The sequence below is a fragment of the Mixophyes fleayi genome, chromosome 6 (assembly GCF_038048845.1).
Source record: "Mixophyes fleayi isolate aMixFle1 chromosome 6, aMixFle1.hap1, whole genome shotgun sequence".
NCBI classification, from domain to species: Eukaryota; Metazoa; Chordata; class Amphibia; order Anura; family Limnodynastidae; genus Mixophyes; species Mixophyes fleayi.
Window position 1 is genome coordinate 59,983,085 of NC_134407.1, and position 13,807 is coordinate 59,996,891.

Here is a 13,807-nt window from a genome sequence, read left to right on the forward strand (position 1 = left end):
ACTAAAAGTACTCGGTTCATCCCAAATACTTTTTACATCTCTAGGAACTCTGCGTATTGAAATCACATGTGTCTTTCCTATCCTGTAAGCTGTACACAGGCCTGCTGAAAGGGGTGGGGGGGGGGGGGCAATGAGGTATTATATAATACTGCACACAACAGTACTCCCTTCGGCTCTGGGAAGTAATAAACAGTACACCCCTGCTGCAGATACAAGAGACAGGTGGCGGCCCTTGTCCCCCAGCCCAGCCTGCCCCTGGTTGCACTCCATGTAATTTGTTTTTATCTCTGATCCTATTGACAAAGCCAGGCAGGCAGCCAGGGCCGCCATCACAAGATTTGGTATGCAGACATGCAGCCACAAACCATTGTCCATGCCACCTTAATGAAATCTGTGCATTCTGCTTCTTAAGCTGCACCTCTCCTGGCTGGATGGATAGTTAGAAACCAGGTATTATAAACTGTTATTTTATGTAGCACTAATCATACCACACAGTGCTGTACAGAGAATATGTAATAATTAACTACCCCATTGGAACTTACAGTTTAAATCCCCTACCACAGACACACTAGGCAGGCATGCTCCTAGGGGGGTTTCCAGTTACCCGGAAGCCCCCTCTCTGTCCCGGGAATGTAACGTCCGGGACCAGCCTGCATACAGTGGTGGACACGGATCATACAGATCCATTCTGTGCCCGCTCCTCTCTCCCTGTGACACCATGTAACAGCATGTAACACATGTGCGCCACAGTTGCTTCAAGAAATGGAGCTGCAGTGACGGCCGCAGCAGCTCCTCCACCCATCAAGTAGAATGGAAGACTGTATATAACAGCTCTGTCTAAGGGTCTGTGCGCTGACTTCAGAGGTGAGTCAACTCGCACATAAGGTGTGTGTGTGTGTGTGTGTATAATATGTATTAGTACTACAGTGTGACATAATGGGAACTGGGGACACTAGTGCTGCATAATATAAACTTGCGGTACTACTGTGGCATAACATGAACTTGGGGCACTACTTTGGGGCATTTTATGAATTGGGGTACTACTGTGAGGCATAATCTGAAATGGGGGTACTACTGTGGGGCATAATATGAACTGGCAGCACTTCTGTTTGGCAAAGTATGAATTGGGGGCACTACTGTGTGGCATAATATGATACCTAGGTGGTGCTAGACACGCCACTCCAGCAGCGAGCTGCATTACAGAGTATCTTTCTTTATGTTTCCCTGGGTGCACACCCTAATGAAATGTACTGCGCACACCTATGTGTAACACATGGGACATGCACCACCTAAAATGATAGCCACATCAATTGCATGATGGTCATGCCCACTCTGACAATGTAGCTTGGAAACCCCCCCTCTAGAAATCCTGCGTTGGCTCTGTTAGGATCCCTTTTGTCAGAAGCCAATTAACCTACTAGTATGTTTTTGGATTGTGGGAGGAAACTGGACCACCCAGAGGAAGCCCACACAAACACACAGGTTCCTGCTTGGATTCAAACCCATGACCACAGCACTACTGTGCAGAGAGGTACCTGTAAATGTCATAAAATATGAGCAGAGGATAATCATCTCTCTATATACATATATGTAGATATCATAATAATAAATAATAATATGATAATATGAATAATAATATATAATACATTTAGTTTTGACACTAACTACTAAACTACTGTTACTAATGAGTGAATTATTTATTGAGCTTAGTGTATATTTTGTGGTAGTATTGCAGGGGCAAACACAGGATTCGAGGAGGGGGGTTTCCATGCTATGATACCAGTGGGTGTGTCCAGCATGTGTAGGGGCGTGGCTTCAAACACACACCGGGTCAAACACACAGACATGTAAACTGTCCCATACACAGACAAGCAACGACTCACATATACACAAACACTCTTAAATGTAAACTGTCCCATACACAGACAAGCACAGACTCACATATACACAAACACGCAGACATGTAAACTGCCACATACACAGATAAGCACAGACACACACGTACACAAACACACACAGATATGTAAACTGTCATACACACAGATAACCACAGACACACACATACACAAACACACAGGATCAAATACACAGACATGTAAGCTGTCACATACACAGACAAATACAGGCTCACACACATACACACATGCACATTCTTACCTTCCTCTGCTGCCTCTTGGATAACACCCATGCTGGCTGTGTCGGAGTAAGGGCCAAATTGCCGGCATAGAGCTGTGCTCACACAGAAGGGGACTGTCTGGGAGACCATTGCAAGCTACAAGCAGTAGTGGCTGGTCCCAGGAGAGGGGCCAGCCACTGTAAGTATACGGCACCCCAGGTAGAACAGGGGTTTCTGGGGACTAGAACCCCCCCCCCCCCGGGTGTGCCCCTGTATTGGCCAGGAAAATAACTCTGGTAGCAACATTAGGCAATGGTGCTGTCACGGAATTGCAGAGATGGCCGCTAACCGGTATTGGCGCAACTGAACAGGGAGGCGTGGAGTCTAACGTACCCCTGGTATTATTATTATTTATTATTATTATCATTTATTTGTTAGGCGCCACAAGGTATCCGCAGCGCCGCACACAGTACTAACAGTAGACTATACAGGGTGAAACCATACAGAACAATGAACAAAAAGTACCAATACTTCAGAAACTCCGACTAGTCATATGCAGTAAAGACGGAGCGGAAGAACAGGTATAGAGACAGGAGGGGAGGGGGCCCTGCTCATACGAGCTTACATCCTAAGGGAGGGTAAACAGACCAGGCACAAGAGGAGCCAGTTGAGGCAAGAGTAGAGAAGGGAGGATGAACAAAGTGAGGAGATGGGGATTAAGTAGATGGTTAATAGGCTTTGAGGAAGAGGTGAGTTTTGAGTGCACGTTTGAAGAAGCACAGAGTAGGAGAGAGACAGATGGAACGAGGGAGGTCGTTCTAGAGAAGGGGGGCTGCACGGGAAAAGTCTTGGATTCAGGAGTGGGAAGAGGTGATAAGGGTGGAGGAGAGGCGGCGGTCGTTGGCCGAGCGCAGGGAGCGGGCAGGAGTGTGAAAGGAGAGGAGGTTAGAGATATAAGGGGCAGTAGAGTTGGAGAGAGCCTTGTAAGTGGTGGTGAGGAGTTTGAAAAGGATTCTGTAGGGGAAGGGGAGCCAGTGTAAGGCAAGGCAGAGAGGGGAGGCAGAGGAGGAGCGGCGTGAGAGGAAGATGAATCTTGCGGCCGCATTGAGTATAGAGCGGAGGGGGAAGAGACGGGAGTGGGGGTGGCCAGTGAGGAGGAGGTTACAATAATCAAGGCGGGAGATGATGAGTGCGTGGATGAGAGTTTTGGTGGCATCCTGAGAGAGAAAAGGGCGGATGCGGGCGATGTTGCGTAGTTGGAAGCGACAGGCTTGGGCAAGGGAATGAATGTGGGGGGCAAAAGAGAGAGAGGAGTCGAGGGTGACACCCAGGCAGCGAAGTTGGGTGACAGAGGAGATGGTGGTGTTGTTGACGACAATAGAGAGGTCATCGTGGGATGGGAGTCTTGGCAGAGGAAAGACAATGAGTTCAGTTTTAGAGATATTGATTTTGAGAAAGCGCTCGGACATCCAGGAGGAGATGGCGGAGAGGCAGTCGGATACCCGAGCGAGGAGGATGGAGGAAAGATCAGGAGAGGAGATATAGAGTTGAATGTCGTTAGCATAAAGGTGATACTGAAGACCGAAGGAGGAGATGAGAGCACCAAGGGAGGAAGTGTAGAGCGAAAAGAGTAGAGGGCCAAGAACAGAGCCCTGCGGGACTCCTACAGGGAGAGGGTAGGGGGAGGAGGAAGAACCAGACGTGGATACAGATAAGGAGCGATTAGCAGGGTATGAGGCGAACCAGGCATGGACAGAACCGGAGAGGCCGAGAGAGAGAAGAGTTTGCAGCAGGAGGGGATGGTCCACGGTGTCAAAGGCTGCAGAGAGGTCAAGGAGGATGAGTACGGAGAAGTGACCATTGGATTTGGCTGATAGGAGATCATAAGTAACCTTGGCCAGGGCAGTTTCGATAGAATGGAGGGGGCGGTAGCCAGATTGGAGAGGGTCAAGGAGGGAATTGTCTGTGAGGTACCTGGTTAGGCGGCTGCAGACAATCTGCTCAAGTAATTTGGAGGCATAGGGGAGAAGAGAGATAGGGCGATAATTAGCAAGAGAGGTGGGGTCAAGATTGGGTTTTTTGAGGATTGGAGAGATAAGAGCGTGTTTAAAAGAGGAGGGTGCTACACCAGAGGAGAGTGATAGGTTGAAAAGGTGTGCTAGGCAAGAGCAGGCCGTTTGAGAGAGAGAGAGCGAAGGAGGTGGGAGGGGATGGGATCGAGAGGGCAGGTAGAGGGTGGAGAGGAAAGAATAAGGGAGCGAACTTCTTCACCGGTTGTAGGGCTGAAGGAGCACCAGAGTTGGTTGATGGGGGAGGTGAAGCGATTAGGGTGGTGGGAAAAGGGGAGGAGGAGATGTTCAGTCTGATGGCCTCAATTTTGGAAGAGAAGAAAGTGGCGAAGTCAGAAGCAGAGAGGGAAGGTGGGACAGAGGGGGAGGGGGGGAAAGGAGGGAGCTAAAGGTGGCAAAGAGGCGGCGGGGATTGGAGGACTGAGTAGAAATGAGGGACTTAATGAAGGATTGTTTAGCGAGGGAAAGGGCAGAGGAGAAAGAAGAGAGTATGAAATTAAAGTGGAGGAAGTCAGCCAGGGAGCGAGATTTCCTCCAGAGGCGTTCAGCAGTGCAAGAGCATCTTTGGAGGAAGCGGGTGAGTTTTGAGTGCCAGGGTTGGGGAATAATGCGGCGTCGGCGGATAGAAGAGGCCGGGGCAACAGTGTCCAGGGCAGTGGTGAGGGAGTGATTGTAGAGAGAGGAGGCCTGGTCGGGACAGGCCAGGGAGGGAAGGGGTGAAAGGAGAGTTTTGAGAGAAGAGGAGAAGGAGGTGAGGTCAATAGCATCCAGGTTACGTCTAGTGAGGGTGGCTTTGGGCGAGGCAGGAGCAGGGGAGGAGGACAGAGTAAAGGAGAGGAGGTGGTGGTCAGATAGTGGGAAGGGAGAGTTGGAGAAGTCAGAGAGATCACAGAGATGAGAGAAGACAAGGTCAAGGGAGTGACCAAGACAGTGGGTGGGGGAAGAGGTCCACTGAGTAAGGCCTAGGGAGGAGGAAAGGGCAAGAAGTTTAATGGTGGCGGGGTCAGAACAGTTGTCAATAGGGATATTAAAGTCGCCAAGTATGATGGAGGGAAAGTCAGAGGAAAGGTAGTGGGGGAGCCAGGCAACGAAGTTGTCAAGGAAAAGGGAGGAGGGGCCTGGGGGACAGTAGATGACGGAGACACGGAGGTGGATGGGGGAGAAGAGATGGATGGAGTATACTTCAAAGGAGGAGAAGGAGAGGGAAGGTAAAGTAGGAATGACACGAAAAGTGCAGTTAGAGGATAGGAGGAGGCCCACTCCGCCTCCTGGATGCTCGTCTGGTCTGATGGAGTGGATGAAGGAGAGACCCCCGAAGGAGAGAGCGGTGGGTGAAACGGTATCAGAAGAAGTAAGCCAGGTTTCAGTGATGGCAAGAAGATTAAGAGAGTTGGAGATGAAGAGGTCATGGATGGAGGAAAGTGTGTTGCAGATGGACCTGGAGTTCCAGAGGGCACAAGAGAAAGGGAGGGAGGGAAGAGGGGAGATGCGGATGAGATTATCAGGGTTGATGGAGCGAGGGGGAGGGGGAGGGGTGGGGCAGTGAGAGTTGGGTGAGAGAAAGGGGCTAGGGGAGAGGATGGACATAGGAAAGGAGCAGGGTGGCATGGTGAGAGACAGGGGGGACTGGGAATGAGAGAAGGGGCAAGAAGAGGGTAAGGGCAATTAGCGCCGAGGTGAAGGCAGCAATGGGGGCCAGAAGTGGGCCAGAGTGGTCGAGTTAGATATGGGCTGACAAAGCAGAGTAAGACAAGAACAAAGGAAGGACTGCAGAGAACAATGAAGTGGAGCAGGAACAAAAGGCAGCGGTATTCACCAGGGACCCACGCAAGGGGGTTTGGGCTCAGCTGCAGAGGGTACGCAGGTCACGGTTCTCCAAGACAGTCACCGCTGTAGCAACAGTAGTAGACAGGCGTAGTCAGGCATCCAGGTCAGAGCCAACCGAGCGGAGCAGTACACAGGGAGGATCAAAAGAGAAGTCAGGTCAAGCCAAATAGTCAAACCAGCCGGGCAGAGAGGTACCAAAACGAAACACAGGAGAGTAGTCACAGGAAGCCGAGTCAGAACCGAATAACACACTGGATCAGAAGTTCAGGAAATGCTGGAGCAGGAGTGAACCAATACTCTGGCACTAGACATGTGTCAGAGGCTGCTTTATATACCCTAAGGTGCATCCTGATTGGGTTAGGGAGATTTTGGCAGTCAGACATGCTGGCTGCCGACAGGTGAGCAGAGATAGCGTCCCGCTGCTAGGCAACAGGTCGTGGTTACTGAGAAGGTGCAGGCGTCCATCTCCTGCACCAAGTGTCAGTGCAGAGACGGCGCCTGACAGTCCCCCCCTCCCCTGAAGAAGAGGAGTTGGAAATCTGGTTCTTCAAAAACTTTGAAAGCAGATGAGGGGCATGTAAGTCTTTCTTATCCACCCAGGACCTTTCTTCAGGACCATAACCCTTCCAGTGGACAAGGAACTGAGTCTTACCACGAATGGATTGGGATTTCAAGATGCGTTCAATCTCATATTCATCGCCCAAGGCTGTGTTGATGGGAGGAGGTGGAGGCTGAAGGTTGGAGAATTCGTTAAGAACCAAAGGTTTTAATAAGGAAATATGAAATGAGTTATGCACACGGAGTGAAGGAGGTAGATGGAGCTTATAGGTAACCGCATTAATAATATGAGCAATGCGGAAGGGATCAATATATCTGGGAGTGAATTTCATTGAAGGTAGCTTGAGCCTGAAATTACGCGTGGATAGCCACACCTTGTCCCCAACGTGAAGAACTGGAATCTTCCTACGGGGACGATCAGCAAAGTGTTTATGCCGTTCCAAGGACTGTAAAAGTTTAGATCGTACCTGAGTCCAAATCTTCGAAAAGTCACCAACCATCTCTTGAGCTGCAGGTACAGATGCACTGGGAACTTCTGAAAAGATGGAAAGTATGGGATGTCTGCCAAAGATGGTAAAGAAGGGAGATGTTCCAGAAGATTCATGTTCATGGATATTATGTGAAAATTCTGCCCAAGGTAAATAATCACTCCAGGAGGATAGGTGATCAGAGCAGTAACAACGGAGGAACATCTCCAAATCCTGGTTGACCCGCTCAGTCAGATCATTGGTCTGGGGATGGTATCCCAATGAGAATTTTAGCTTAATTCCTAGATTGCTGCAAAAGGATCTCCAGAATCTTGAAATTATTAGTACACCTCTGTCAGAGATGATCTCAATGGGGCAACCGTGAATCCGAAAAATATTCTTAATGAAAAGAGTGGCTAGATCAGCAGCGGATGGCAATTTCTTGAGAGAGACAAAATTTGCCCATTTGGAAAAACTATCGACCACCACCCAAATAGTATTGAAGCCATGACTATTGGGGAGATCAGTAATAAAATCCATGCTGATGCTTGCCCAACGTGAGTCTGGAACCGGGACCGGGAGAAGAAGACCTGCTGGTGGACGCCTAGGTGTCTTGTGACGGGCACATACACCGCAAGCTGCAACATACTTGTGAACTTCAGCGCTCAAGGATGGCCACCAATAGCTGCGGGACAAAAGAGCAATAGTCTTCTTAACCCCAGTAAGACCAGCAAATCTGGAATCATGGGCCCACGCCAACAGTCTGGGACGAAGATGGGTCTCCACAAAAGAGCGTCCAGCAGGGGTGGTCTTAACAGAGGATTTAGTCAAAGCTAAGATCTTCAGAGGACTGATGATAGGTTTAACACCGGGCTGGCAAGAACCGAAGGATCAAAAGACATGGAAAGTGCATTGGCCCTGGAATTCTTCGACCCAGCAGGGTAAGTCAGGATCAACTGGAATCTGTAAAAAAAAAGTGACCAGCGGGCCTGACGAGGGTTAAGGCACTGAACGGATTCCAGATAGGTGAGGTTCTTATGATCTGTATATACCGTGATAGGATGGAGAGCGCCTTCAAGCAGGTACCATCATTCTTCTAAGGCTATCTTGATGGCCAGGAGCTCCTTGTCTCCGATGCTATAGTTGACCTCACCGGATAAAAATTCCATGGAGTGAAAGCCACAGGGAGAAAAAGTGCCGGCAGAAATCTTCTGAGAGAGAACTGCTCCCACACCCACCGAAGAAGCATCCACCTCTAGAAAGAATGGTCGTAGTTGATAAGGCTGTCTCAAGACAGGAGCGGTGGAGAAAGCTTCTTTAAGAACTTTGAAGGCCAAGACTGCATCCTGAGGCCAGTTCTTGGCTAACCCACCTTTACGGGTAAGTGACGTGATGGGCGAGATCAAGGAAGACAAGTTTTTAATGAATTGTCGGTAATAGTTGCATAATCCAATAAAACGTTGAGTAGCCTTCAGGCCAGAGTGTTGAGGCCAACTAAGGATAGATTCTACCTTCTTTGGGTCCATTTGAAGACCCATGCCAGAGATTATATACCCAAGGAAGGGAACCTGAGGTTGATCAAAAAGGCACTTCTCCAATTTGCAGTATAGGTGATTAGTACGAAGGCGAGACAGAACTTCTTTGACATGATCTCGATGAGAGGTGATGTTCTGGGAGAAGACCAGTATATCATCAAGATAGACGACTACAGATAGATACAAAAGATCTCTGAAGATTTCGTTGATGAATTCTTGAAAAACGGCAGGGGCATTACAAAGCCTAAAGGGCATCACAAGGTACTCATAATGTCCGTCTCTCGTATTAAAAGCAGTTTTCCACTAATCACCTTGACGAATGCGGATAAGGTTATAGGCCCCTCTAAGATCCAGTTTGGTGAATATCTGTGCTCCACGAATCCGATCAAAGAGTTCTGATATGAGAGTTAACGGGTAACGGTTCTTCACCGTAATAGCATTCAGCTTCCGGTAGTCAATACAGGGTCTAAGGGTACCGTCTTTCTTTTTGACGAAAAAGAACCTTGCACCTGCTGGAGAGGAAGACTCTGCTATGTGCTACCAGATGGTAGCATTATAGCAGAAGAACCCGCAGTGTGGGGGCTGCCTGCCATGAAGGCAACCAGCCCCAGGCTGGTCTGCACAAAGCTGGATTCCCTAGGGAGTTGGGGTCCACAAAAACAAAGTGCTGCTTCCCACCCCCTCCGCCCCAGGGGTACCCAGCCCTGTGCTGACAGCGTGGGAAAACCTTTGGTTTTAAATAGACCTTGCATCTTTAATATTTTCTCTACCTAGAAGCAAGTGTTCGTCATCTATATGGTTTATTTTTTTGCCAAGCTGGTTTCTGTGGAATATTTGGGCTCATTCAAGCAGGGAGAAAAGAAGATTTTTTGGGCTATACCTGTGGAATATTTTTTTGTTTTTTTTAATGGACAACTACAGGACCTGGGGGTATATTTACTAAACTGCTGGCTTGAAAAAGTGGAGATGTTGCCTATAGTAACTCTCAGACCTGAGTTTGCCTTGTGGTGTCAAGTATATCTGGAAGCGCTTCAATCAGCTGGAGATAATAGACACAGACCAAGTTCTGTATACAAGGAATATTCTCTGTTTATTGATATCAAGATACAAGTCTTTACAGCCTTCTGAATATATGAATTCTACGTCATAAGCATACAATAGTCTATGGGATGCGCTGTGGATTAACTATCTCACATATTCTTGAGGTGATCAACTTTCTCCCCTTCTCAGGACAGATGTGTCAATTATTCTTACCCCAAGGGGAACTGAAGGTTTATCTCCTCTCTGCCATATCCAAAGTCATGGGCACAGCTCCCACACTACAAGCTGAAAATGAAACCACATATTGTTCACAAATCTTGCTACATTCTTACAGGAGTTTTGTATGTCAGCTTAACCTCAAGGCCGTGGGCTTACATCTTGCAAAACTGCATTTCAGCAGAGAAATGAATAATCTTTTTTAGAAAATAATATATCTATGCATGTTAAAATGGCTGAACAAAGGCCTTATGAGGCCTTAACAAAAAATCATATTTAACATTACCAATCAGATTCTAGTTAACATTTATTATGTACATTCAACAAAATGACAGATAGAATCTGATTAGTTGCTATAGGCAACATCTCCACTTTTTCAAACCCGCAGTTTAGTAAATATGGAATGTGTTTAGGTTTTCTATTTTAACAAGCCTATTGGATTAAAATCTTAGAAGATTTGGATCATATAGATGAAAAACACAGATGTTGGTAAGTATTTCTGGGTTTATTTATTTTTTAATAAAATGTTGTGGTTAAAACGAGGAGTGTGGGTTTTTAAAAAAATGTATTTTATGGCATTACATGGCACAGCAGACCCTCAATGCCAGGGCATGCTGGCACTTGTGGTTCCCCAAGTGCCAGCATGCCCTGGCTGCCAAGGTATTTGATTCACTTTGCTAATTCAATCAATAGTACCCAAATCCCTGCATTACCTTGTGACATTGGTAGATCTACAATAAAATAGATGTAAAGATAAATACAAAGCTTGTTTGGAATGGACATAGAAAGCAGTTCACTTCAAGGGCTCTTTCTTAAATACTTGACCTAATATGGCACAAGAATCAACATCTGTTTTAAAAGTAGGCCACCAACTGATCCCGTAAGAAATTGATAGTTAGCTTAACACCTGGATGTCCTGCCATTAATTGGGGGGCCTCCACATAGAGTAGTGGGAATATATAGGACTTGGGGAGGAGCCATTGGGTGGACCAACAAGTTTTGCAGAAAGATTCAGACTAAAAGCGGACAGGGATTGTTTTCTGTAAATATTATAACAGATTCAATGGAATTAGACTATTGTTGAAAAGCTACGAGACAGGGCATCAGGTTTTACATTTTGTGGTACTAGGTTTAAGAGTTGAGAAGAGGAAAGATAATAACCCATCTGGATTGACATGGTTTAGTCTTTTTGCATGAATTCTAAGCTCTTATGATCCATTAAAACTGTAATAGGATGAAAAAACCCCTCTAGCAAATGCTTACTTTATGGCCTACAGTTCTATGTTCGATAGATCATATTTGAATTTGGCAGTAGTTTATTGAAAGCTTATGTTCACTGTGAGAAAACTGCTTCCACTCCCACCTCTGAGGCATTCAACACTACGATGAAGGGGTATTGGAGATCTGGGAGAATAGAATTAGGGCTAAGACTAAAGACTCTTTCATGTTTGGGAGCATTGTCAAGGACTTGCTCCCTTTCCAGCAAAAGCTGAGATATGACAAACTATAGAGAAAAATATTTGAATAAGTTGGCAATAGGATTTGGAGAACTCAAGAATATTTTAATAACTGGTAGAACCCATTCTAAGACAACAAGTACATTGGAAGAATCCAATCTCTCAAAATTATAAAACCAAATAAAGTTACTTTGGCATCCCATAAAATGCCATTTTATAATTTGGCATATAAAGAGGTTGCTCCAAGTTTCTGTAGGGCCAACCAAACATGTTGTCTGTTCTCAGCAACAGGAAAAGAAAAAAAGTTAAATGTCATCTAAGAAAATTACCATAGATCTGCCTAAATAATCTTTGAATATATAAATGACAAAGTCTTGGAAGACAGTTAACACAATACATAAATAAACTAAAGGTATTCCTAATACCCTGCCCACTGGATATGTTTAACACTGTCTTCTATTCTATTATATTCTATCTATTCTATATCTCCTTCACAGATTTATATTAAATTAGAATCCCCTTGAAGGTAAACTTAACACCTTGTCCTATCTAATTTGACTACAAAGTTCAGAAAAGAATGGTAAGGGACACTTCTTTTTTTACCATAACATTATTAAAACCCCTATCATCAATACATGGTCTTAAGCTGCCATCTGTTCTACGTAAAAAAAAATACATACTCCAGCTGGAGAGTGCAGGGTACATTTAACACCCTCTGTATGTTTTAATGAATAATTTTATTGCCAGATATTCCAAAGTTGAAAGGGACAACATTTTCCCATTAGGAAAAAACAACCGGAAAGAAATCTATGGGACATAAGCCTTATGGGGAGGCAGGACTGTGGTTCATCAAAACACAACAGCAACATCATAGTACAGAAGAGGTACCTTTGAGAGCGGTTGGGGTCAAGTATATATTAGGAAAAGGAAGACAACTTAAGAATTCTGAATTCACATAGCGATATTGCCTTTTTTAGAGTCTATCTATGGATTATGCTGCATTAAATTAAGGAAATCTTGGAATCACTGGATATTCTAGAGAGTTCAGCAAATAATAAGATACAGTTTCAGAATTAAATTGCAGAGGAAACCTAAAATATCATCCCTTCCAGGAGTGGCTGATCATTTACTGTTATTATCTTGAAAGCTGTACTCAAGGGAGGTATATATTAATATTATCTTTTATTTATGAGGTGCCACAAGGTTTCCTCAGTGCAGCACATAGCAAAATGACAAAATAACATGAGTACAAAAGTGACAAAATTAAATAAATACAAATTTGCATAAATACATTAAATTAAAATTACATTAGTATGCAAAGAAAACACTAGGAGATAGTGCCCAAATATAAGTGAGAACTTATAATCGAAAATGGGCAGATCCAGAGAGCATGAAACTAAGTCAGGGAGCAGAGGTGGGGGACACGGAGTCAGGAGAGTTAGAAGAAGGGCTGGTAGGCTTGAATGAAAAGATTAGTTTTAAGTGAATGTTTGAAGGCTTGGAGACGGGTGGACGAGTCTAATTGTGCTTGAGGATGCATTCCAGAGGTTGGGAGCAGTAACGTAGAGATCTTGAAGGCGAAAGTGGTAAGAGGTAACCAGTGAGGAGGTGAAGCGGTGGTCAAGTAGAGGGAGGAGTCGAGGATGACACACAGACAGTAGACTTGAGGGTCAGGGGAGAGGGTGGTATTGTCAAAGGAGAGGGGAGGAGGTGAGAGGACCTGGAGATAAAGAATGAGTCTGTCTTAAGCTGGGTACACACTACAGAAATTTCGACCAACTTTTTATGCCGAGCGATTTTACATGCGATCGATGGTCCGATCGCTCGGTCCATGGACTGCATACACACTGGCCTTGTTTAGGACGATAAAGGGAGGAGAGGACGTCCTTTTAGCGACTTTTTACAGCCATGTTGTCGTGAGCAATGACTGTAATTTCGTACTCACTGTTGTGGATCGGTCGGAAGTTTATACACACTACACAACGGAAATGAGATTGGAACGAAAATATTAAATGATACAACCAACCAAATGAGGCGACAATCGTCCATTTGGGCAGACTTTCGACCATCGTGTCACTACACACACTGACCCGACTTTTGAAGGAGCGGTGGTATGTCGGCTGATTTAGCCGATTATTGGATGAAAACTGTGGTGTAGTGTGTACCCAGCTTTAGACATGATCAGTTTAAGAAAGCTCTAGGATATATAAACATTTCCTAGCTAGTACATAACCTATAAGACAAAGACATGTGCAAATTCACAATTTAAAGATTCAGAGCTGCATTTTCTTAATAATAATTTTAATTTTAAGAGACACTACCTGATTGCCTAGGTGAATTTCTTTGGGCTTGCAAATGTGGGAAAAGAGTTCTTTTTCCTTTGGTGATAATTCTGAAATACCCATCGCACAGGTCCCATTAAGCCTGCAGAAAATGATGAGCTAGGCATAAATTATGGCAAATGAGCAGAAGGGTGTAGTTGACTGTCTCTCCTGATGTATCTCACTGATGTGGCAATCAA